At 33.7% G+C, this 24,104-nt stretch overlaps 1 long non-coding RNA gene and 1 pseudogene across 1 annotated transcript; one reads left to right on the forward strand and one right to left on the reverse strand.

The window, feature by feature from the left end:
* Positions 1-4,065: 4,065 nt before the first annotated feature.
* LOC127746505 (uncharacterized) lies at positions 4,066-5,089 on the forward strand. Its single transcript, XR_008008162.1, has 3 exons — positions 4,066-4,136; positions 4,449-4,663; positions 4,873-5,089. It is a non-coding gene; the product is annotated as an uncharacterized LOC127746505 (long non-coding RNA).
* Positions 5,090-8,720: 3,631 nt separating this feature from the next.
* LOC127746912 (uncharacterized) lies at positions 8,721-8,831 on the reverse strand (annotated as a pseudogene).
* Positions 8,832-24,104: the final 15,273 nt, after the last annotated feature.

Genomic DNA, 24,104 nt, shown 5'->3' on the forward strand with positions numbered 1-24,104 from the left:
TTAATCAGTTTTTACAACACCAACATAATGTTTTCTTTTTATCAAAGTGACCCAAAATAATACATATTTACAATATTTACTTGCTAGGCATTGAAAACTTAGTAAAAATTATTTGGGTATAAGAACCTCTATCTATAATACAAAGGCATTTTGTATGATAACTAGGAAGAAGTGGTTTATACTTTATACCAAGAATAAGCTATTCAAGATGACCATAGAATAAAAATTTTTTTTTCTTCTTTTTTAATTTATTTATAGGAACTAACAAGTAACAATTACTTCTTGCACATGACATAAATTGGGGGGATTGGAAATATGACATTAGTAAAGAAAATCAATGAGTAAGGACATGACAGGACAAGACACTGATGGAGAGAGACACAAAATTTTGTGTTCTTATATTCTGTTTGGTGATAAACTAGAACAAATTATGAAAATTCAATTTATTCTCATTTTTTTTTCATTCAAAAAACTTGAGATGAAAAATATAACAATAAAAAATATAATTATAAAAAATTAACAAGAATAATGAAAGAAAAAATAAAAAATAAGTTGTGTCCCTTGTTAGTGTCTCCGTGTCCTTCCTGTCAGGATGGACACAAAATACACTAATTCAGTGTCTCTGGACACCTTGTCTCTGTCCATGTCTCCTCTGCCAAACATGATTTTGTGTCTCAATGTCCCTATCTCAGTGTCCTGTCTCTGAAAACAAACGCAGCCTAGGGAACTGAAATCTTCTATCCCATTTTCCTGTCTCCTTAGTTCCTTCAATGAAAATCTAACACCTGTAAAATCATGAGACCTCCCTTTTTCTTCTATTTTAAGATTCTCAAACCCAACATCTTCAAAATCATTCACACAGAAAAATGGGATAGAAAATTTGAGTTCCCAACTACAAGCACCTTGTTCATCAAAATTGCACTATACAAGTTCCACTTTTTTAAATATATAGATTTGTTCACCACCAGAACCTAGTACTTACAAGGCTATACTGAAAAGATAACTACCACCCTAAACTCAAAAACTGGAGGAAAAAACAGAATGTGTAACCACCTAATCACAATCTCTTAAAAGCATTCTATCAACCCCTCATACTAAACACAACTATGGCAAATCAATTTAATGAACTAATTAGATTGTCAATAATTAGAATGAATTTGCATTTAATATAGATTTAGCGTAAATTGATATATAATAACAACTCTTTTTTATCATTGTTATGTATTTTTATTCTCAAACACATAACACTACAAGCTAATTACAATGGTACAAACGTGAAGAAATAATTGAGCTGCTTCTGTTGAGGCAAGTTCTATTCCTAACATAAAGATCTGTCAAGAACCAACTAAAATTTTGAACAAGTACGTACTATTTTTTTGGTTTCTTGTATTATAAATTTATTCTGAATGGTCTTGTATAATTTTTTAATAATGAGTATATTTATTCACATCTTTGATTAAAATAATAAAATAGAAATTATGTTTATTCTTTAAAAAAATAAAAAAAGAAAGAAAAAAGAGAAATGCAGCTAGGCATCCTCACTATTATCGGCGCCGTCGTCGCATCTCCGCCAGCCGCAATCCCCACTGCTCAAGCTCCTCTCCTCCGTTGCAACATGACTCACTTCGCAACTTGTATCTCTCTCATTCCTATTTCACTGCACTGCCCCTGTTTTGCCGGTACCACTGCTCAAGCTCGCCTCATCCATTGTAATGCGTCTTGCGTCGCAACTTATGTGGTGTCGCATCTCTTCTCCTCTGTCTCGTTCGTCTGTTGCAGATCCCCCGTTCTGCCGCGCTTTCCCCTCCTCCTTCATTCAATTTCTTTGAGTATTCTTATTTTTCTGAGTTAATTTCTTTGATTGTTGATTGTTGTTAACAGGAAGAATTGTTGATTGTTGTTTTTCTTCAGTTAATTACTATTGCTTTTTTTCAAAATTCGGAGTTAATTTTTAACTTTGATATGAGTTAATCTCAGAATTTTGTTCTCAGTTAGTTGTACATATTCTTCATGTTAATTATATTTTTGTATTCTTTTATGTAAAAGCTAAATGGACTTTGGTTTTTTCATAGTGAATAAAATGAGATTTTGACCCTGCATGAAATGTTCTAATGTTACGGTGAACCCAATCCATCATTGAAGGACAAAATGACTTTAGACTCAATAGCTAATTCTGTTGAGCATTTGACCCAAATAGTCCAATCTCTTGTTTAACTATTGGAAAATAATGTCAGCTCTCCCTCTAAGGTGTTTAAGGTCTTTGGTTCCAAATCTAAGACTCTTAACCAACAAAGTAGTGCATCAAATAATCCATTGTTGCTATGCTGTATTGAGAAGGATAAGACAGATCTGTCCATTGCTAAAAAAAGGAGAACAGATTCATTTGCTCTAATCAATATTCCTGGATTAGAGCTACCTAGTGTGAATACTAAGTAATAAGTAGTTTATTATTATTATTATTATTATTATTATTATTATTATTATTATTACACTAATAACAATTTTTTTTATACATTTAGTGGGTGCAAGTCTGTTTTAGACTAACAGCTTCAATGTGTTTGGACGATACTGAACTTGCAATTGCAGCATACTTGTATGGTAATCATTTGATGGATAAGTAAGTAAACTCAATTAGAATTTTATTTGTTAACGGTGTTGTTGATTTGTTTAGCTATTTTTATTTATGTTAAATTATCTTTGGTAGCTACGAGGAGGATATAGTATTTTCAGAGCTTACATCTCGCAGAGATGTATTCAGGAGCTTGATGCCAGGAAAGCCAATCGTTTCTCTTGTGCTAGACTTAGTAGCAGATATGATGAAGACAGAGTTGACCAGAGAAAGTGGTTATTGGTTTTTACCTACAACTTTTGCGGTAAATATATAGGAGTGTATACTAAAATAATATTGGTAGTTGTTATTTGTATTGTGCATATAAACTAGTGGCTGAAATAATGTAGCTGTCAGAGAAGACAAAATTGGATCCCAACCGTCTGCCGTCTTGTATCACATATGTTTATTTGGGCAAAGTTGACTGCTTAAAAAGAGTAAGTTTATATCATTTTAAATTCATATTAGCAAATATTGGCATAAAATAATTTTAATAACTAAAATGACTTTCTCTTGATTAGGTCTTTATCCCTGTATCTGAAACTACGGACGAAGGTCATGAACACTGGTACCTCGTAGTGATTGATCGTGTTAAAAGACAAATTATTTTGCTAGACCCATTACCCATTGAGAAACAGTTCAAGCGAAAGAGGACATCTTTGAAATTAGTAACTATATTTTCCTTTTTTTGTTAATTATCTACATATATGACTAAAAAGAAAACTCTAACATAGACATAAACAGGCCATTTATTTGGATGAGGTATTGGAAGATCGTTCATTCTATGACTTTGAGACCACTCCAAATCTGATTTCTTCACAGTTTGAATTTGAAGAGCCAGAAGGCCTTCCCACCCTCGAAGCTGGATCGTAAGATCATATAATTAGTAATTATTGATATGAAATTTATGCGATTATATAATACTCTAATATAGCTTCCTCGATATATAGGAGTGACGCGGGTGTGTGGGTTACAAGTTGGATGATAGCTTGTTTTGAAGATGATCATTTTAACATAAAGGTAATATGATGCACTAATCTTTTCCTTGTTCTTTCTTTTATATTTAGGTAGTTAAGCCTAATGTGTAATTATTCAAATTTTATTAGGTGGATGATGGGGTTCGCATGAAGATTGCAATCTCACTCGTGTCAAATAATCATAATATGATAAGCTATAGGGTCAAAAAATGCCATTGAAAATCTTAATAAGCTGTATGATAATCACCATCGTGATGATGATGAATTTCCACAAGATTAGATTTACAACATAGGATATTTTTTATTATTTTTGTTTTTATTATTTTCTTGTGGGCATATGAACCGTCTAGTGACATACGACATTATATTTTGTTTACATTTGTGTTGGTATTTGATAGCCGGATTATTTAATGTCTCTATTTGACTATGTATGAATTTATACTCTTTTGGTGATTGAAATTTAGTTCTTTTATACTCTTTTAGTTCGGTGGCATCGTCTTTCTTGAAAGCATGTTTCTCTTGCGGGGATGACCCTACTTAAGTTCCAGAAGGTAAATTTCTTTGTCATTTTTTTCCTATTGATCTTTCATGTTTTCTAGACATGGATAACCTTGTTAGATTGATTCGGTCTTCTTAGTCTTTCAAGGTTTTTCATGAGTACAAATTTACCGTCTGTAGAACTAGGAGCAATGCAAATTACATTATGACATCTAGTTATTGTTGGAAGTCTTCCATTGCAAATGATATTTAGAAAAGGAATATGCCACATCTAGTTTTTTGTAATTTAGATATTCATTCCTTTTTGTTTAAATCTGTGCATGAAATTTGATATCTAATTCCCCCCTTTCCAAATATTTTCTCAGAACCTGCTCAAAACTCTGTTAAGTACTTAACTTGGCATAGAACTACATCATCTCGATCTTCCTCATCCAGAAACCCTGTGGGAGCAAACTCAAGAGATGATACAGAGGCATTTGCAAATAATCTCTTTAACACGTCTTGTATGATATCCAGAAGCCATGCATCAACTTTGGATAGGCTATAAGCCTGGGAAAGGAAGCTCTATGATGAAGTGAAGGTAGCATATACTTGCTCATCAATAATTATGTTAGCATGTTGTATATTTCCTGTTATTCCACTTTGGTAATATAATATTTCCTAGAATACTTGTTTTGGATCTTTAGACTAACCCAGAAGTAGTTTTGTTGAAAACTAAGTACACTCCAGAGAGTAGTAACATCTCCACATTTAACTTTCAATGACATTTTTTGCTTCTTCAAATTACAGGCTAGTGAGATTGTCAGGAAGGAATATGACACGAAGTGTAAAATCTTGAGGCACCTGGAATCAAAAGGAGAAGAGACTCATACAATTGATAAAACTTGAGCTGTCGTTAAGGATCTGCACTCAAGAATCAGAGTTGCGATTCACAGGATTGACTCTATATCAAAGAGGATTGAAGAATTAAGGGACAAAGAGCTTCAGCCACAAATTGAGGAGTTGATTGAAGGGCAAGATCTTCTAGGTTTATATATGTATATATTGATTAATAATTGTTTAAAAATATTTATAAAAGGTTCCTGATATATTTTTTGTACATGTTGTCGATATATCATCTCCATTTGTTAAAAGGTTTACGTGGATGGATTTAAATTTATAAACATAAAAATGCTCTCAAAGCTCAATATTCAATCACCAATCTGTATGCCTTTTCTGGTTATGGTCATTCTATTTTAAAATTACCATTGTTTGAAATTCTTATCCATTTTTTAGAGTTCAGACCCATTATTATGGTTCTGGTGTGAGGACACTGCTTTCCTCCTCTCCTTTTTGTTTTGGCTTGTATACCTATCATTTTTTGCTCTTCAAATCCAGAAGTGCGTATGATTTCGAATCCATTTGTGCTCTTCTAAACTTACATTTCTATGTTTAACTTTTCTAATAGATAATATAAGATTGCTGGATCTTATTTTCCTATTGCACCAATGATTATCAACCTTTGAATTCCCGTTTAATGATTTTGGATCAATAAGAAACTTATGTTTTCCTTAGTCAATGAGAAGTCTAGTTTATGCATGCACATTTACTTATTTTGAAAAAAAAACTGCTTTTTGTTTTGTATTTCATCTGTTTGTGCTTGAATGGCAGGTTAAGCAGGATGTGGGAAGTGATGTTTGAATGTCACAAGTTTCAGTTTCATATCATTTCAGTATTGTATAACAATAGTCATGCTAAAATCACCATGCATTCTGAATTACATAGGCAGATTACCAGCTATCTTGAAGATGAACTCCTCTTTCTATCATCAAGCTTGACCAAATGGATTGGAGCTCAGAAATCGTATCTGGAGGCTATATCTGGATGGCTCAACAAATGTGTTTCATTTAAAAAAAAGTCAACCAGGAAGAGAAGAAAGCCGCAATCTGAGCTCCTGAGAGATCATGGCCCTCCAATATATGCCACTTGCATTGTTTGGTTGGAGAAGCTCAATGGGTTTAAATTATTCTTCTTTTTTATTTTATTTTTTAAAAATAACATACAATAAAAGAATGACATCATCAATTAGAGAATGTCAAAATCATTCTCCTAAACGTAGTTTGTGTGTGTGTGTGTGTGTATATATAATGTATATAGTAAATTAGTCATACTAATTATTCGGTGCATTGAAAGAGGGTGTTCATTAGATTCAATAGCTTGCTTCTAAATACACTCTTCTTTTGATTTCTTATTCAGTTGATTGAATTGGCAAAGAGGAAGAAATTTTTCCATTCATCCAATTTGACTAGGTTATGTTTATCTGCTTAGGTACCCTAAATATTTTACTTTCCTCTTAATTATCACCCATTTTAGCATTCATTCTTGTATTGAAAAGATAGTAACAAGTTTGATCCAATATATCTCTGAACATAGAATATTTGTTTTTATGGAAATAAGCTATAAATTACTTGTTAATTATATAAAATACATGTAAAAAATTAACAAATGATTATATAAATATATATTGTGCCTAATTGCTTAACTATCGTACCAAAATAGGAAGAAACAAAAAGAAAAGAAGAAAATCTTATTCGTTAGATTAATACACCACTTGTGTTATAACTTGTGCTCCCAACATAATTTAATGGTCAAGGAGAATCAAACTAAAATTTGGTACTTAAATTTTATAACCATGAAAAGTATATCTTTCCTTTTTACACCAATTTAGTTACCATAAGCTGTTAAATATGTCCGTTAACTACACGTAAGTATCCAATTAACTAGATTGACAAAAGAAGGATCAATTCAAGATTATAATAACTTCAAACTGATTATAACTGATTATCAAAATAAAAAGAGTGAATACTCAAATTGCAACAGTGGCCAAGTCTCATACCACTAAATGGGATTAACAACATAGATCAAATGGCATAACAATTATGTTCAAACCACAGAAAGAAAAATTCGCTTATGATTATCTAGATCTCCTCTAGCAAGAACAAAATTTAAAGAAAGAATATGTATATACTCGGCAACTAAATATGTCTGATCAAGCATTCACAAACACACATGGCAATGAAGAAAGAGCTATAAACCTAAACTCAAGTCTTGACATCTACAGAAATATGCTGCAGCACTTCAACATTTTAATTGACTAACATACATAGTTTGCGTAACAAAAATGATTTGCAAGTATTTTATGTGCTGAAATGGGAAACCCACCTTTAGTGATAGGTAGGGAAACAGAAATTAAAGTATAAACAAGTATTGGATAATAAGTTAACCTGAGACAATGCCATAGTGCATCATAATGAAGACCAACAATTCTCCGATTCCTCTTTCTATTGCAATCTCCACCGCGTTTAACCACTGGTAATTGCTTAATGCCCTTGGCTTCCATTAACTCCTTGGCCACAGCCAAACTGGTATTGGGATAACAGGTTAGAAATCCACGCTCTCGTCCACGATAGGTCATGCCTCGAGTACAAATAGAGGAAACTAAGCATGTATTTGCCTGTCAAATATTTAATTTAAAATATTATTTGAGACAAGACTAACCAGCAGGTATTGTAGATAGTATAACTGAGATTTTTCAAGAATAAATCAGATAGCTGTCAGACATGGCCTGAGAAACCTGAAAAGAGCAATAATGACATTAATAAAGGCATAAAGTTAATGGAAAAAAAAAGGATCACATGTCAGCATTCTACTGGAGAGTTAACAAGAGAAGGATTATTTTTATTAATTAAAATCTTTTATCAACCTTAAGATTTTTGAGATGAAGTTCCTCGTCAATTGCTTCATGATCAGCAGCATCACCAACAACAGAGAGTTCTAAATCATCAGCAGCATTTGCCTGTCTCCAATTACCTTCATTTTCATCAGCAGGTGAAACTGGAGAATATCCTTTAGGTGAGTTTTTTGTATCAGATTTGTTGTCAATTTCCTTCTTCTAGTTTGTCACAGAAGGAGCCCATATTGCTAATCCAACAGCCCCCTAGGTACAAAGTTTATAGTAACACAGTACGACAACTGTAATCAATAAGAATTACAATAAGATAAAGCACTCCCTTTATAATAAAAATATTATGTAAAATCAATAAAATATTATGCCATAGAGAAACAATTTTCTTCTGCCTTGCTTTAACATAAGATACAGGGAAACAACCAATGAGAAAATGAGCATGTAAGAATATACCAAACATCTTCTCTTGTTCATTCGAGGTAAAAGAATGCAGTTTGCAAATTCTTCATTTCATTAAACATAAGAATAGGAAAGCAGCAGAAAACTGCACATGTAACTAACTTGCAAGACATAAAATAAACATTAAAAAAAGGAGTTACTATTGATAGAACTAACTAACCTCTTCAGCTAACACTTCATTGTTTTTCATTGCATTGAGCCAAAAAACAGGTACTCCTTTTTCTACAAAACCAAATCAAAATGTTATCAGTGAATGAATTGAAATGCTATTTAAAGAAAAGGTGTGATCTTGTAATTAGTACCTTCATTTTTTTCAGCACCTGCAGTTTTTTCCTCTGCTATTCCTTCAACTTCAGTGACACCATTAACTATCTCAAAGCACTGCATCCATTAAGAAATGGTTGAGGGATACAGATTCTTTTTCCTTTTTTTGGTAAAAGGATTACATAAAATAGAATGTAATCACATAAAATGGCTGCGCAGATTACAGTGTATTAAGACCCACAGGTTCCTATCAAAATGTGAAACAAATGAACATTCTTGCTCTTGGTCCAATCATAAGACTGGCTGTATTTTCCTTTTTTCAATTGGGGTTTTGGCTTGTTTGCTTTTATTTGATCCAAATACCCGAATGGGGTATATGTTTAGTTTACAGTTTTTTATTTTAAATTCATTCATGGGAAACAAGTTATCAATTGAAGTATATCATGCAAAAACAAACTGAAATCATGAAGCAATGTACAATATGAAAACTGTAGAGATAAATATAATAGGGGGTGTTTGAGCAAGCCAACAACAAATTCAAGGTTCGATGATAATCAGTAACAAATTCAACTCTGATGATTTTTAGCAAAGAAAAAAAATTAAACTTAGTGATTATTCAGCAAGACAGCAAGAAATTCAAGATTCAATCATTAATAAATTAATTGATTACCAATTCAACATCATCTCAAAATACAGGGAGAAGGGAATCTGGGAAAGGGAGAACAGGGGAAGTGATGATGCATGGACTTACCAAGGGCGACTGGGTGACGAAGAGGACCCGACCCCAGAAGAGGACGAGCGACGAAGCAAGTGACGACCCTACGACGGTCCACGATCCACGGCGACTCGCGACGGTGAGTACTTGAAACCAGAAGACGATTAGCGACGACGATCCGACGAGTGCTTCTGTCATCAGCGAGGAGGAGCCCAAGGAAGGTCGCGAGAAGTTGAAATGCCGGCGATGACCTCAATTGCGAGACAAGAGAGGAGAGAGGGAGAGATCTTGCGTGCGATGCACGGTGAGACAGATGAGAGAGATCGAGCAGAGAAAGACAGAGAGAGAGGATAGGAAGAGGAGAGAAGAAGATGAAGAATACTGAAACCTTCAGAGGCGTGAACGAGAGGGTTTCTGAACCCAGATGAAGAACAATTTTGGTTTTTTTTTTGTTTTTTTTAATATGTTGAACCCACATGAAGAACAATTTTGGTTTTTTGTTTTTTTAATATGTTTAACCCAGATGAAGAACAATTTTGATTTTTTGTTTTTTAATATGTTTTTGTTTTGTTGTTTCAATTATTTGAAACTATAAAATTAGGATTAATTGAATTCTAAAATTTGATTAATTTAAAAGGGTATTTTTGTCTAATCAAATAAAGGAAGGATGTTTAAGACTTTTTATAAAATTAAATAAATAAATGTTTTTTTATTTTTATTTAATTAAAAGGGTATTTTAGTAAAAGTGATGATATAATATATATTTAAAAAAGAAAAAATTAAATTCTGACGTAGAAAATAAATTCCACATGTCTTATTGTTATTTGTCTATATTTTAAACGTATCGGTATGTATAAATTTATCATCGTACCGTAGCAAACACCAAAATTTAATGATTCAATTGTGATCAAATCAATATAATTTAAATTTAAAATAAAATTTTTTAAAATATAAGATATAATTTCTATATGTCTTAATTTAATAATTCAATGACAATTCAAAATTCCACTTTTCACTTAATAATTTGTCTATTTTTCATCATTGAAATTTTCTATTCAAAGTTCAATTATTTAACATAAGAATGGTAATTTCTCTCGCCAGGTTGAGCATATGCGAATATTTACTCGCTAGAAATAGATATAAGAGATTTTCTACAAAATTTCTCGCTGTGTGGGTACTTATATGATACCTGTATGTGTGAAATGACTAAACATTCAAACATTCTGTCACACACTCTCAACATCTCACCGGTCATCATTGTCGCACCCTCACTATGTCTTATCACCACCCTCCTCCAATTGGTATTTCCTTGTCAGACTCCCAACTTTTATCGGCACCCTCACTCTTTCTGACAGCCACCCTCCTCTACCATCGTCCTCGCTATCTTAGGCAGAATCATTTCTGCCAGCAAAGTACTCATCACCGCCTCCAACTGCCTTGTCGTTGTTGCCTCCAACAACATCATTGCTGTTGATCGTCACTACCTTTAGCATCATCTTCGCCATTCATTGTTGTAAGAACCCGATTTTTCATAAGATGATTTTTCGATCCTTCTGTTATTAAAATTCGAAAAATCTGTGAATCACGGTTCACTTTGTTTTAACAATATGTACCCATAATAATAATAATAATAATAATAATAATAATAATAATAATAATAATAATAATTCTCTACTAAAACATTTTTTATATAAGACAATAAGTATTTTTTTAATGATGACATTTAATTATCGGGTCCAAATTCAATTAGTAAGAAACTTTTACCGGTATTCTTTGGTCCATTTAACTTCAGAAAAATATTTTAGAGATCTTTTAGAGCTGAGATAACATATACTACAAGAATAAGGCCGATTAGCTACCACAAAAATAGTCGAAAAATCATCGTTAGTCTGATGCAAAATATAATTTGTGATGGATTAGCTACCACCTAACAGCCAATGCTTTCCTCGCTAATTACAAGTCGCAAATTAGTGAGACAAACACAACAGTCACTAATTCATCGGAAAGACTTTTAGCGACCAAATGGATAGTCACAAATCTATCGCTAAATTGTAAGCTAATTCCATAGAACAAATAGACTAAAAAGTAGTCGCTAATTAGCAACAAACTCTACTGCAGCAGACTCATTGCTAAATCAAAGCTAACTTCGTATACAAAATGGAATGCTTAGTTGACGCTAATTAGTGAGAATTTTTTTGAACCTAACTCATCGCAAGTTGTCCGCTAATATGATCGTAAATTTATCACATTTTGTAGCAAATCTATAATTAATCTTTGAAACTTCTTAATCAAATTTGTCTAAATTTTGTTGCTAAACCAAAGCTATTCTAAATGAAAAAACAAAGTTAGGTAATAGTCACTAATTTGCTAGGAAATAATATGTAGTCAATTAGTTGCAATACCATCGCCACTACAAGAAAATTAGCTTTTTACCACACTATTAAAGCGTACCAAAAAGTGCAAAAAACCGTAACAATAACTTTTTGCCATGCTTTGAGCTATCAGCACATTTTTGAAAGTATCACATCCGCAAGCATGCCAATTGTTCTATCGTTACGCTTTTGTTAATCTATTGGCATGGTTTATTTTTTGCCACACTTTTATCTATTGGCACGCTTTTAAAGTGTGTTATATCCTTATCAAACTAAAAAAAATTCTAGTATGTGCTTTTACATGTACTCTAATGCACTCCAAAAATAATAAAAAACATTGAAAAAATATGTAAATATGATTTAAAAAAATTAATCAATAAAAATTAATATTACATTAGTAGAATTCAAACCAAATTAGCCATATTAATCTCTTATAGCCAAAGTAGCTATAAAATGCATCGAGATATAAAAATCAATTAAGATAGTTAAGTATAGTTGATTAACAATAATATGCTATATAAGTACAATTCATAACAATTAGGAGTCCTTAATAGAAATCATAATTCTTTATTGTTCATTCCAGAAGACCTACTTCTTAATCGTCTTGATGGTGTAACCTCACTCTTTTCTACAATTTCTACAACAAAAGTATAATATGTAAACATAAAAAAATAAGGAAAGAATGATATTGAATTATTAATCAAAGTAGTATCATATAATTCAGCTTACATTTTCTTGTAGATGAAGACCTGCTTGCTTTGGAACCTACATTTGAATAATGGGACTATGATCAAGGAATTACTCTATACCTCAACACTAAAGATTATATAATAGATATGCAGAAGACTAAAAAAAAGGATACTAAGATGAAGATATAATACAAAAGCATGTTAATAAAATTTTCAACATATAGTTATGATCATATCAGCTCTATTTGCATGGATCCTATTAACTTGCCTTGAACTCGTTGAACCAGAATGACAAAGTGCTTGCAACACGCATATGAAAATTTGCTTAAATATTCCAAAGTAAAAGATGTGTGAAAGAATTTTTATTTATGTATTATTATGTTCCAACTTCCAAGTATTTTCACGCAATGATACAATGAATCAACAACTAAGCACCAAGAGCTAACTCAATTTTGACTACAGGAATAATGTATATGTATTTACTCATGAATTTTATATTTCATGCATTTGATTTCCTTAAAAAGAAAATTTTACAAAGTGAAAACATAATCATTTCTAACAATTACTTGCAATATATTCACAATAAAGGGGAGTGAAATTACCCACAATAGAAATAAAAGAAAATTACCTGAATTTCAATAAGGAATGTTTGAAAGCCATCCATTATCACAGCAACAACTACCCCTGTTAATATTTTTGAATCTAAATAAAGCTCACTGAAAAATATTTCACTCGTATTTAAAATAGCTTGAAGTCCTGAATGTGACATCTCAAAAACTCAAAGATGAAAACAAAGATCAAACATAAATTTTTTGATTCATCATCGTGACAATAGAATAAAGAAAATAATGCCAAAACCAAATAAGTGGAAGAAATTGGCATGATTACACAAAAAGATACTACTTTTCTGTATGGTTAAAGAGAGGCAAATAAGGTGCATATAAAGACACTACCAGAAACGTACCAAAATAAACTAAAGAAGGAACAAAGAAGTTAATGCCAAGACATCTATTCATAACATTAAGTGTTGCAACTTGCAACTAGATATTTATTGAAGTTGTTGGTACTTAGATATAAATAAAGTCAGGAAAGATATGGTAGATCCACAACATAATTGTGGTGGTGTACCTCATCAATGGATCCAAATCAACTTTTTACAAGTCAAAACATGTGATGGGTGGAGACTTCTCACCCTTGAGGATTATAATGAGTAGTTAACATAGAGAAAATGAAGTGACTTTAGCAAGGTAACCATTCCATAAGTAACATGCAAAAAATGCATTAGGCAGTAAAACAAAAAAATGTGATTTTAGCTAAAAAATATACTCTCAAAATAATTTTCCAAAGCAATTAAAGGAATAGGATGAACCATGTCTTGCACATGAACAATAACTTAGAATCTAAGTAAAAATATATAGTCAAAGTCTCAAAGAATAGATGCGAATTAGAATTTGTCAACTATACAACGAAAAAAACATCAAGGTACCAACTTCCATATATAGAACAATGTTTACAATATGCTCCAAGACACGAGATCCGACTATGTCTCCAGATTTAGTCACATGCTCAATCTAAAATATAGAACAAAAAAAAAGCAAATTTGTAATGGTTAAGCCAACAATTCACAGGCCACTTAAACAGGAAAGGTACATTGCATAAGTTTGATGAATATATGCTTGCTCACCAAAAGAACGGGGATGTTTGTTGTCTTTGCAAATTGTAGCAAAGCTGAAGTGTAGCTTTTCACTTGTCATATACCTATATGACATGTCATAACACCTATATGACATGTCATATATCATGGAACCGACATGTCATTTCACCGTATAAAAAGATATAGCCAATGCACATTTGACAGTTTTGGTAATATAGATTAAATGAATCATGATTAGGGATGATATGGTGTGAATGATAAAGTAGGTCATTCATCTCAGAAACAAAATGAATAAATCAAAGAATTTCAAGCAACAAAAAATTTACGAATCATACCACAGATGTTAATATTTTCAGTAAGATTCAAGTTAACAAGAAAATTTAGCAAGATAGATTCCCAACATGCATAATCTCTCTAGGAAATTCCATTATTTCATTCAAATATATAGTTCGTATTGAATCAATAACTAGAGCCCGAGGAGAGAGATACTGAACTTTTTTCAATATATTCTGACACAATATAATAGCAAACAATAAATAATTTGTAATAAATAATTGCTTAATTCAATTAGTAATAAATAATTAGTTTCAAATAGTATACTAGTGTGTGAATGTTTAATTTTTTGAACTACTATTAAATAAGTGAATTTGATACTGTCTATACATTACAATGAACTACTAAATTCATTGCTCATAAATATATAGTGGCCAAATATATAGTATAGTTACTGATGGAGACATTTTTAAATTTCCAGCAAAAAAAATTAGTAGTTTGTTACAAGGTCACAAAGCACATAACCAAAGATATTAAGTATAGGGATGTCAATGGGGTAGGATAGGGACGGGGGATGCCTCCCTGCTCCCCATCCCACCCCCAGATTTGCTCTCCATCTCCATTTCCATTCTCCAAGGGGACCCTATTTTCCATCTATCAGATAGTTCTAATTAATTATTAATTTTCAAATGAATAGAGCCGCAAGTTTCCATCCTATACAAAAATAGCAAGATTTTATACAAAAAGTCTAAACGACAAGATGCTGACTTCTTTTAAAATGATGCAGTGGGGGGACACAATAGCCAGCCAGAGGATAGAGCAGTGGACAAGGTGGGAGATGCGGCAACAGAGAGAAAAATAGACACAACGACAGAGTTACGGAAAGGGATACCGTAAATAGAGAGCACGACACGATGAAGGTGATGGTACCATGAGGTGTGACGATGCGGTGAGAAGGGAGAGTGATTGCAGAGAAGTTGGATTGAGTATGGACAGCGTTAGGGATCTCTAAATTAGAGAAGGGTTATGCAAATGAGGATTAGGAGTTTTGGGTTTCTATATGTGTGTGTGTGTGTGTGTGTGTGTGTGTGTGTGTGTGTGTGTGTGTGTGTGTGTGTGTGTGTGTGTGTGTGTGTGTATGTGTGTGTGTGTGAAATGACTAAAAAATATATATGAGAAATAAACTATTAAGGATAATTCAGTAAATTTATGAATTTCAGAAATTAGCGGGGATGGGGCGGGGATCCTCGCTCGGGTCCCCACGCCTGCCTCGGGAGAATTTTGTCTCCCATCACCATTTCCGCTGGAAAAATTCTCCACAGTTGAATCCCCATCCGGGGCCGTCCCTGCAGGAATCCCCACGTCTCGGGGAGTTTTGTCATCCCTATTTAAGTAAATGAACACAAAGATATTTTGCCATTAAGATTAACATCAAACAAAAAAAACTATCACGTCTTATGAAAACATAACTAAAGTTCAGAGTGTAACACAACACACAATTGGAGAGAAGAAAAACCAGAACCAGTGGTACACAAAATCAATTATAGGAAGAGAAATTGATAGATTTGATTAAGGGATACCTTTCTCAAGGGAAATACCAGCCTTAGCCTTGGGTGTGTAGATGATTTTTGATGAAAAATTGGAGTTGAGATGCTTTAACAAAAATATTTTCCCACCAAAAAAATATTCATATCCTATTTTTCACAACCAAAAACTTCATAAATTAGGAGAAAAAGAAAAGAAAAGCGCAACTAACATTGTACAACTATTCGTAATTATAACCTTTATCCATCCAATTTCCAAAATCTCCTAAAAATGAACTAAAAAAGTTTTAGTTTTTAACACAGCCGCTGTGACCCATCGCCGAATATACCTCTTAGTTTCTTACTTATTTAACTACCAAACCAACTTCTTGCTTCTTCCTCTTCAAGTACCATGTTTTCTTCATCTGTCTTTGTTCTCTTTTTTTTTTATCCTCTTCCATGGTTAGATCTCAGCTTTTTTCCTGATACTCCCTGTCACAAAAGACTCAGCAACACTTTAATACTTGACTACACTCTCTTATGGAATCATAAACCTTTTTTATAATCAGAAAATTTACAAGGAGTGCCTTGTTGTGTTTGGTAAGGTAAGGGTTTCGAGGAGTGAAGGAGTTGAGCACTTTACAAAAGAGAAAGTGAGCGCAGCGACAACGGATTGCTAATCCATGGAGAAAATGACGATGAGTGAGGGTTAGTGCGAGAAAGGGGTAAGCGCCATTGAGGCAGGGGAGAGGTTGTGACGATTAAGGGTTATGATAAGGTGAGGGAAAAAAATAAGGAAGACGACAGAGAGAGAGAGAGAGAGAGAGAGAGAGAGAGAGAGAGGGGCGCAAAAAATAGTAGGAGACTGAAAATTGAAGAATAAACTGACTCATAAATTATTTTAGGCAGATTCTTTGGTGTAGAATGGGAGACAATTCTACACCTCTAGAAATGCGCTGGAGAGATTGCCTGTGCAACAAGTGTCCAAGAAGGGGAAACTTCTGGTAGTTGAAAAGGGACATGTCTGAAGTCTCTCACGTGATGGCTTAGGTTACTTTAGGTTAGTTGGTTGTCAATGTTAGTAAGCTATAACTAATTAGTGTGGGTTAATTAACGGGCTTATACGTAGGCCTTATTCTGGTGCAGGGTGATGGTATCTATTTTTTTTATGTAGTTAAATATTTTTTAAACAATCAACCTAAATAATTTGTTATTTTGTTGGACGTTTGTATTTTTTTATATATGTTCGGGTCCTAGACCCAACTATTTTTGGACATTATTTTGTAGTGTTATGACCATGTTTTCAAATAATGATAAAAATATTGGGCTAAGGCCCTATAACTTACCAAGAAAGTATGATAAGATAATTTTGATGTAACTTTGTGAAAGCTTGATTAGATAAAAAGAGTTGATTTTATCTGTAAAATTTGATATTTTTTTAGTAAGTAGATACATTGATATGTTTTTGTTGTCAACAACTAATAATACTTTTAGAAAACAAAATAAAATAAAAATATAGAGATAAGATTTTGATTGATTTTTGTGCATATTTTTTAAACAATTATGTAAATATTTGTATAAAACTTTGAATCTAAGGTATAATGAATTTGTTGCGTTTTAATATATTTGAGGTTACTTTTGTCGAGGATAAAATTCTAGTGTATTTTCTTCTGGGAGAAAATTATTGAATTGGATTTCTGGAGATTATCCGTTAAAAAAATACTACTAATTTTTTTGTACTTATATATAGCTATGTTGATTATATTAGTTTCTTAGTATATAAATCATATTTAAGAGTCTAATTTAAATAATTAGTCGTTAAGACAAAGGAAATGAATGAAGTTGTAGTTGATAGTGTATTTTTGAAGGTGATTAAGTTGGAATTTCGAAAATTAGGATTTTGGTATTGGTTTCATATTTAGAGTTTAGAGATTAAGGTTTTGGGCTATGGCGTAGTATTCTGTTTTAAGTGATTTAGAATGAGGATGGATCATAAACTGTATAGTATGACGCCTAAAAACAAAATTAGTAACCATAGATCAGTATGCATACCACTCGGTTATGAATTTATTTTAGAAAAATATCTTTATAATTCTATATGAAAATCAATATTTAATGCATAACTAGACTAATTGTCAATTATTAATGTGTTCATTCATTCTAATTATGTTATTTGTGAATCATTCTAAGGATAAAACACTCAAATAAACTAAATTCATGCCAAAATTACGCGAATCACCCAAAGCAAAAAACGTTACGTTGATGTTCTGAAGCATGTAATTATATAATTCGAGTTAGACAAATTCGATTTTCACATTTTGGGAGTCAATCGAATTAAGTTGAATCGATTTACATAAGAATGTTGTGTTAACCATAAATTGAATTGAGCGTAGGCAAATTAGGTAAACTCAGAATAAATCGAATTAGACATATTCGATTTACATAAATCAACAATAAAATGAAGTAAACCAATTCGATTTATAAAGATGGTAGCTATGGTAAATCGAATGTAACATTATCGATTTAATATGTATGTAGCCATAAAAAGGAAAAATAATTTATATTATAACAAAATTATAATAACAAAATCATAACTCTTTTTGGACAAAATAAATATAAAAATGATAAGTAAAAATTATATGTTATAACTTCTTCACATAATAACAAAATTGATAATAACTAAAATATATTATCTTATGTGTTATTTATAATTTAATAAATAAAAATTTTTATTATAAAAAAGATATAAATGGATTTATATTAAATGAAAATTAAAATTAAAATATTAAAATTGAAATATAATTATGTTATATTAGTAATTATGTTATATTAATAAATATAAATAATATATAGTCATTATGTACTTAACCAAGTAAATGTGCATATATGATTTGTTTTGTAGTCTTAATGTTAAGTTATATATTTTTAATTTTTTAATATTTTATATGCACTAGACATATTAGGTAGCCAAAGTGTTTAGTTGCATGCAGTATCTTCCCAAATTTTTAAGGTATTGCCATCATGAAGGCTTGTCTTTTTTTAAAAAAACTTTTTATGACTCATTGGACCCCATGTGGAGTTTTCACATCAGCATTCAATACTTTTGTGTGAGATACTGAAGCTGGATTATATAGTCATTGGAGTGCCTAGGTTTGCTATTGAACATTCATAAGAGAATTCACTTCACAAAGTGAGCGAGAATGGATGGTGGCCAATATCAATACTACGCGGTGAGGAAGGGACGTGTTCCTGGCATATACGGCACATGGTTAGAGTGCAAGTGTCAGGTTACCGGGTTTAAGAACAATGACTATAAGAATTTCAAAGACTTAGATGAGGCAAAGGCGTGGCTTGATGGCGTTCCAATACCACAAGATTTTGGGGGGAGCCTCAGCAGCTTGCTATCGAGGCGGGGGAGCAACATCAATAGGGAAGGCTTGGGCAAGACCTTCCGCATCCGATTCAACCTCTGGTGTATGGAAGCCCGCCGTCCCATGACATTGAAGACACCTGTGGGAGCTTGTCAACTAGCCTTGACGTTTGCAATGGCAACGGCAACTCATATGCCGTAGGAGGTGTGTCAATAATTGATTTAGAAAGCTTTTATTAGCTTTTAGAGTAGGATTGATTTGAGGGGCTAAGAAAGTGAATTTGGTTTTCTGATGCAGGTGGCGTAGTTGGCCGTCTGATGAAGGAGGGACCTTTCTTGCACGTGGAGGACATGGAGTTGTTGCTAATGCGTGCATGCTCATCCCTTGACGTCAGAGCTCCCATATTCGTATTCCAGGAGAACAAGTCTAGTGAGGAGGTTATTCGCTTTGCGTTCACCGTGGTACTGCCTTATAACAGTAGGGGTCTGGAGCTCGTTGCAAACAAACCCACTTTAGCAGATGTGCAAGTGGCTCGTCAAGAAGTCTCGTTTGCAATGTTGGAGAAAATGGTTGCGGTAACTGGATGTAGCACATGTGACTACAACTACCGCACAATTGCTCGCATGGAGGAACGCTGGAGAGAGACTTGGGATGCAAGTCTAGCTTCCATGGCACAACAGATTCGTCTTCTAGAGGAGGAAAATGCTGATCTTTAGCGTCAAGTTGAGATGATAAACGAAATGCTGGAAGAGTAGTGGTGCAGTTTACGATTTAGTTTTGGGTTTGAGGTATGTGTGCTTAGGACAGTGGCTGTTGAAGGTTTAGGGTTTTACTTTAGTTGAATATGTTGTTACTTTAGGATAAGTTATGGTAAGTTTTGGTAGCTAATATTTCTGGCATTGGTCTGAGTATCTCTGCTGGAGCGGTAGGCATTCAATATGGTTTTGTTGCTAATTTTCGGGTGTTGGACTCTTGATTTTTTTGTTTCTTCTTGTTGATGCCACCGACAAGCGCCAAGGTGGTACATTGTCATTTAGTTGGAACATAGATGGAAGAACCAAAGTAGTTGTAAATAATGATTAAATATTTAATAGATAAGAATACTCAATATTTTGGTTTAAAAAAAACCCAATGCTATTGATTAATAGTTATTTTAAAATTAAATACGTGATTCGTTGACCATGTTAACAAAAGAGGTGGTGATTAGTGTATTTTACCCGTGAATCTGTGGACAAAGGATTTGGGGAAGAAGAAGCCATTGCCCTAAAAAATATAAATTTGTAATTTGCTTTTGAAAAATAAATATTTAACTTAAGCTTTTGCAGCCATCAATCATGTCGAATCAATCTATTAAGTAGGAGGACAGATAGTAGTTGGAGAGTTTAGGATGAGTGGTTCGATGACCACCTCATGATTCGTAGCAAAGCTTGCAACGAAAGATTACCATCAGGAGAAGGGAGAAATTTTGTTGGGCCTCAATGGTTGGGCCTTTGGTTGTATTTCATTCTCTTTGTGCAAAGCAGGGCCTATCCAAGTGAGAGAAAAGAATTGACACCTCGGTTAATAAAATTATTGGTCTTATTGTACTGGTAGTAGGAACACCTCAGTAATCGTCCTAAGTTCCATTTAGCTCGTAAAGTTGGATTTGTGAGAGATGAATATGGGTGATCCAAAGAATGGATTGGGGAAGCTCTTGGATCAACTAAAGTTCCTCCGAACTTTGCATCAGTGGAGGCATCCATGTTAGATGAGATTGTGAGGTATTTGCTTATTTTTGATGTCAATATATGCATACCCATGTGAACGGTTCATGTTTGAAGGTACTCAGTCAATTGTTATTTGCATTAACAGGGAGAAGAAAAATGCACACGAAGAGGATGAATCTGCTCCGGAGGACAGGATTATGGCTGTGTTCAATAAGATACATGAGGTTAGTATGGTGATGTTGTTAATGGTACTAGTGTTGCAAGTTTCCATTTGGGTTATCCTTGTCTACATTATACGTTTTTCTATTGTAGCTGTTGATGGACAATGATCGAGCTGTGTGGGAAGTTGTCGAGTCTCAGGGAAAACAGATAAAAGGATTGTTGGAGCTTGCGGCAGAGAAATGCAAAGTAATTGCCATCTTGTGGAAAGACTACATAGCGAGGCGCAAAGGAGAAGCTATGGTTGCTGATGTTCACATGAAGAAGACACGTGTCATGGTTGGTTCAAGTCGTTAAAGGGGTAATGTAACTAATGCAAGTTGCAGCAAACACAGGACGACAAAGAAAGTTGATATGCCAATACGAGAGGTGGAAGCTGTTACTAGAAATGTTGAAGCCATTTTACGTAACACCAGAGGAGAGGCGGAAGACCTTGTGAGGTCAAGTAAGTGTTCAGCAGAAGGAACGGAAGATGCCAGAATGTCCAAAGTTATTTCCAAGAAAGGGACATCAAGACAACCTTTGAAGGTGGTTAAGGTATGTTTTGTTTTCTTGGGACCGTTGGCAGTGAGCTTTTGTTAATATTTAGTGGTTATAAGGTCGTTATGGTGCTAGTTATTTTCTGTTGTGGCAATTTTGTACAGCGAAAACTTGATTACTGGTTAGTAGATGCTGTTGTGGGTGGTCTAGGCTCAAACCACAGGGAATAAGAAGTCCCGAAGTCACCTGCATATGTTGACGTCGTGGCACCAGCTTTCGTGGAGCTATCTACCCTGCCACTGTGCTTAGACCTTTCCTTCCATCCACCTGCCGGAATGAACTTGTCGTCGTTGGAGTTGGTGGTCGAGGCTTATATCTTCGTGCCTGACCTAGATATGAAGTAAGTTTTACTATGAAAATGAGAGTTGCAATGTTGCGCTTGAAAAGTTTTTTTCCAACCTTGTTCAATATTTTTTGTTAACTCTTCAGCTTGGTGAAAAAGGACGATCCTTCGACGTGAAAATTGGCTCCTCTCAGAACTTTCTTTATGGCTTTACCTTTTTTGGACCTGGCTGTAGGCCACAGAACTGACCTGGCCCAACCAAAACTGACCCATAACCTGACACACACAAAGACCCACCCACCCTAACAGACCAATCATCTTTTCCTCGTTCTCTATCACTAGAGATCTCTGTTGTTACCAAAGCTTCACTTCAAGAAACCTGACTTTTGTTGCATGGAGCAGAGGCCAAGTGCCTCATCCTCGACCGTGGACTCCACCAAAATTCACAGATGTTACCTGTTGAAGCCTGTCCATGCCGCACCGTGTTGAATATTATTTGTATTGTGGTTTTCATTGACGTCCTAACATTTCTTCCACTATACACTATGATATAGAAGACCCAATATGCATTATGCACTATGAGCAAACGATCATGACCATCTGTGGCTTTATCTTTCAAAGCTTTTCCTTTGGCGCTGTTTTTGGTTTCAAGGTGTTGCCCATCATGATTTTTGCGTGTTTTGTTAATTTTTTTGCTTTATCAATGGGGGTTCCAGTTTTTGTACCAAATTTTCTCCTTTTTTTTGTTAGGCTTTATTTTTCTTTTTGCTGATATTTTGTTTGGGCCTCAAACCCTTCTCATCCACAAGTTCACAAGCCTGAAGGATTTTTACCCTAATATTTCAATCACGTTTTAACACCTATTTCTATCTTCTAACTCTAAAAAATAGCCACACAAATAGTTTTCACAGAGAAGAAGTGATTGGAAAACACATGGTGATTGGGGGTAGAGTAGTGGAAGTGAGAGAGGATGACGCCGTGAGATGTTGGTGAGCACTGGCTACTGAAGAAAAGAGACCGTGGATGAGAGAAAGGGATTTAATTTGTGATTTTTTTGGTTAAAAAATTGCATATAGTATTGTGTTCTAAATTATGCATGGTTTTTAAGCATTTTAATTGTGTTGCATATCGTTTAAGAGTTAAGTGATGCTATCTTCTTGCCCACATTAATGCATAATAATCTAATTAACTGATAAACAAATTGAAAGTATGAATGCATCTGGTTCCAAATTTTTTTGTCTAATTTTCCATAGGTTTTTTTATTTACTCCATCATGCTGTCGTCTTTGACGGTGCAGAGAGATATTGGTACCCAACGATCATTGTATTGGCGACAGGAAAGCATTCTGGATGCTTCGGCTAGGAAAGGAAGTCGTTGACGATGTAAACTTCTCTTTAATCAAAATTTTATCGTGGCTTTTCACGCTATAAGTGATTTTACCAAATGTTGCAAAATGTTTTGATCTTGCTTTTGCAATGACACAGGTGCTAAACTTAGTTGCAATCATGTTGACAGATGACTGGACTGAGAATACCTGGTGGCTTCTGACGACCTTCTCGGTGAATGCTCCTGCTTCTCGTGTAACCTTGTACAGAGGATCCAATTGCTCCTAACATTTGTGTAGGTTGAAATTAGTGCAGCTAACATTGTGTTGTTTTTTAACCCAATGAAGCAAATAGGTCTGAATCTGACAACCTACTGCAGGGAGTCGTTGAAGTACAATAAACGTCGGTACATGTGTCCGGTGGACGACATCACCAAGGTAAATGATGATGTTGTACTCGTGTTTAGAACATTACTAATACAAACTGTCTTTGGATATAGATATACATACCCATGTACACGGAGGGGCATTTGTACTTAATGGTAGTAGACATGCACAATCAATTTTTAATTTATCTGGACTCCTTCAAAGACGACAAGCTTTACGACCAAAGGGTTGGCCAAATGCAATTTGTGGTTTGATATAGTATTTGAAGATTACTTAATATTTTTCCTTATAGTTTCATGATACCCTATTAATTGTTATTTTACCTTTATGTTGCACAGGCTCTCTTTTTGCAAACAATGCTTCGGGGGAGGCAATTTTATCAAAAGAAAACTAGAATTTCTGCAATAATTAAGGACTTCAAACTAAAAGAACCTGTTACTGGCCAACAAGGAGAGTATTTGTAAGATTCCGAAGTTCCCTTGAAAAATTCTACATCTATCCTTAATGCTTAATACATT

The sequence above is a fragment of the Arachis duranensis genome, chromosome 4 (assembly GCF_000817695.3).
Source record: "Arachis duranensis cultivar V14167 chromosome 4, aradu.V14167.gnm2.J7QH, whole genome shotgun sequence".
Lineage (NCBI taxonomy): Eukaryota > Viridiplantae > Streptophyta > Magnoliopsida > Fabales > Fabaceae > Arachis > Arachis duranensis.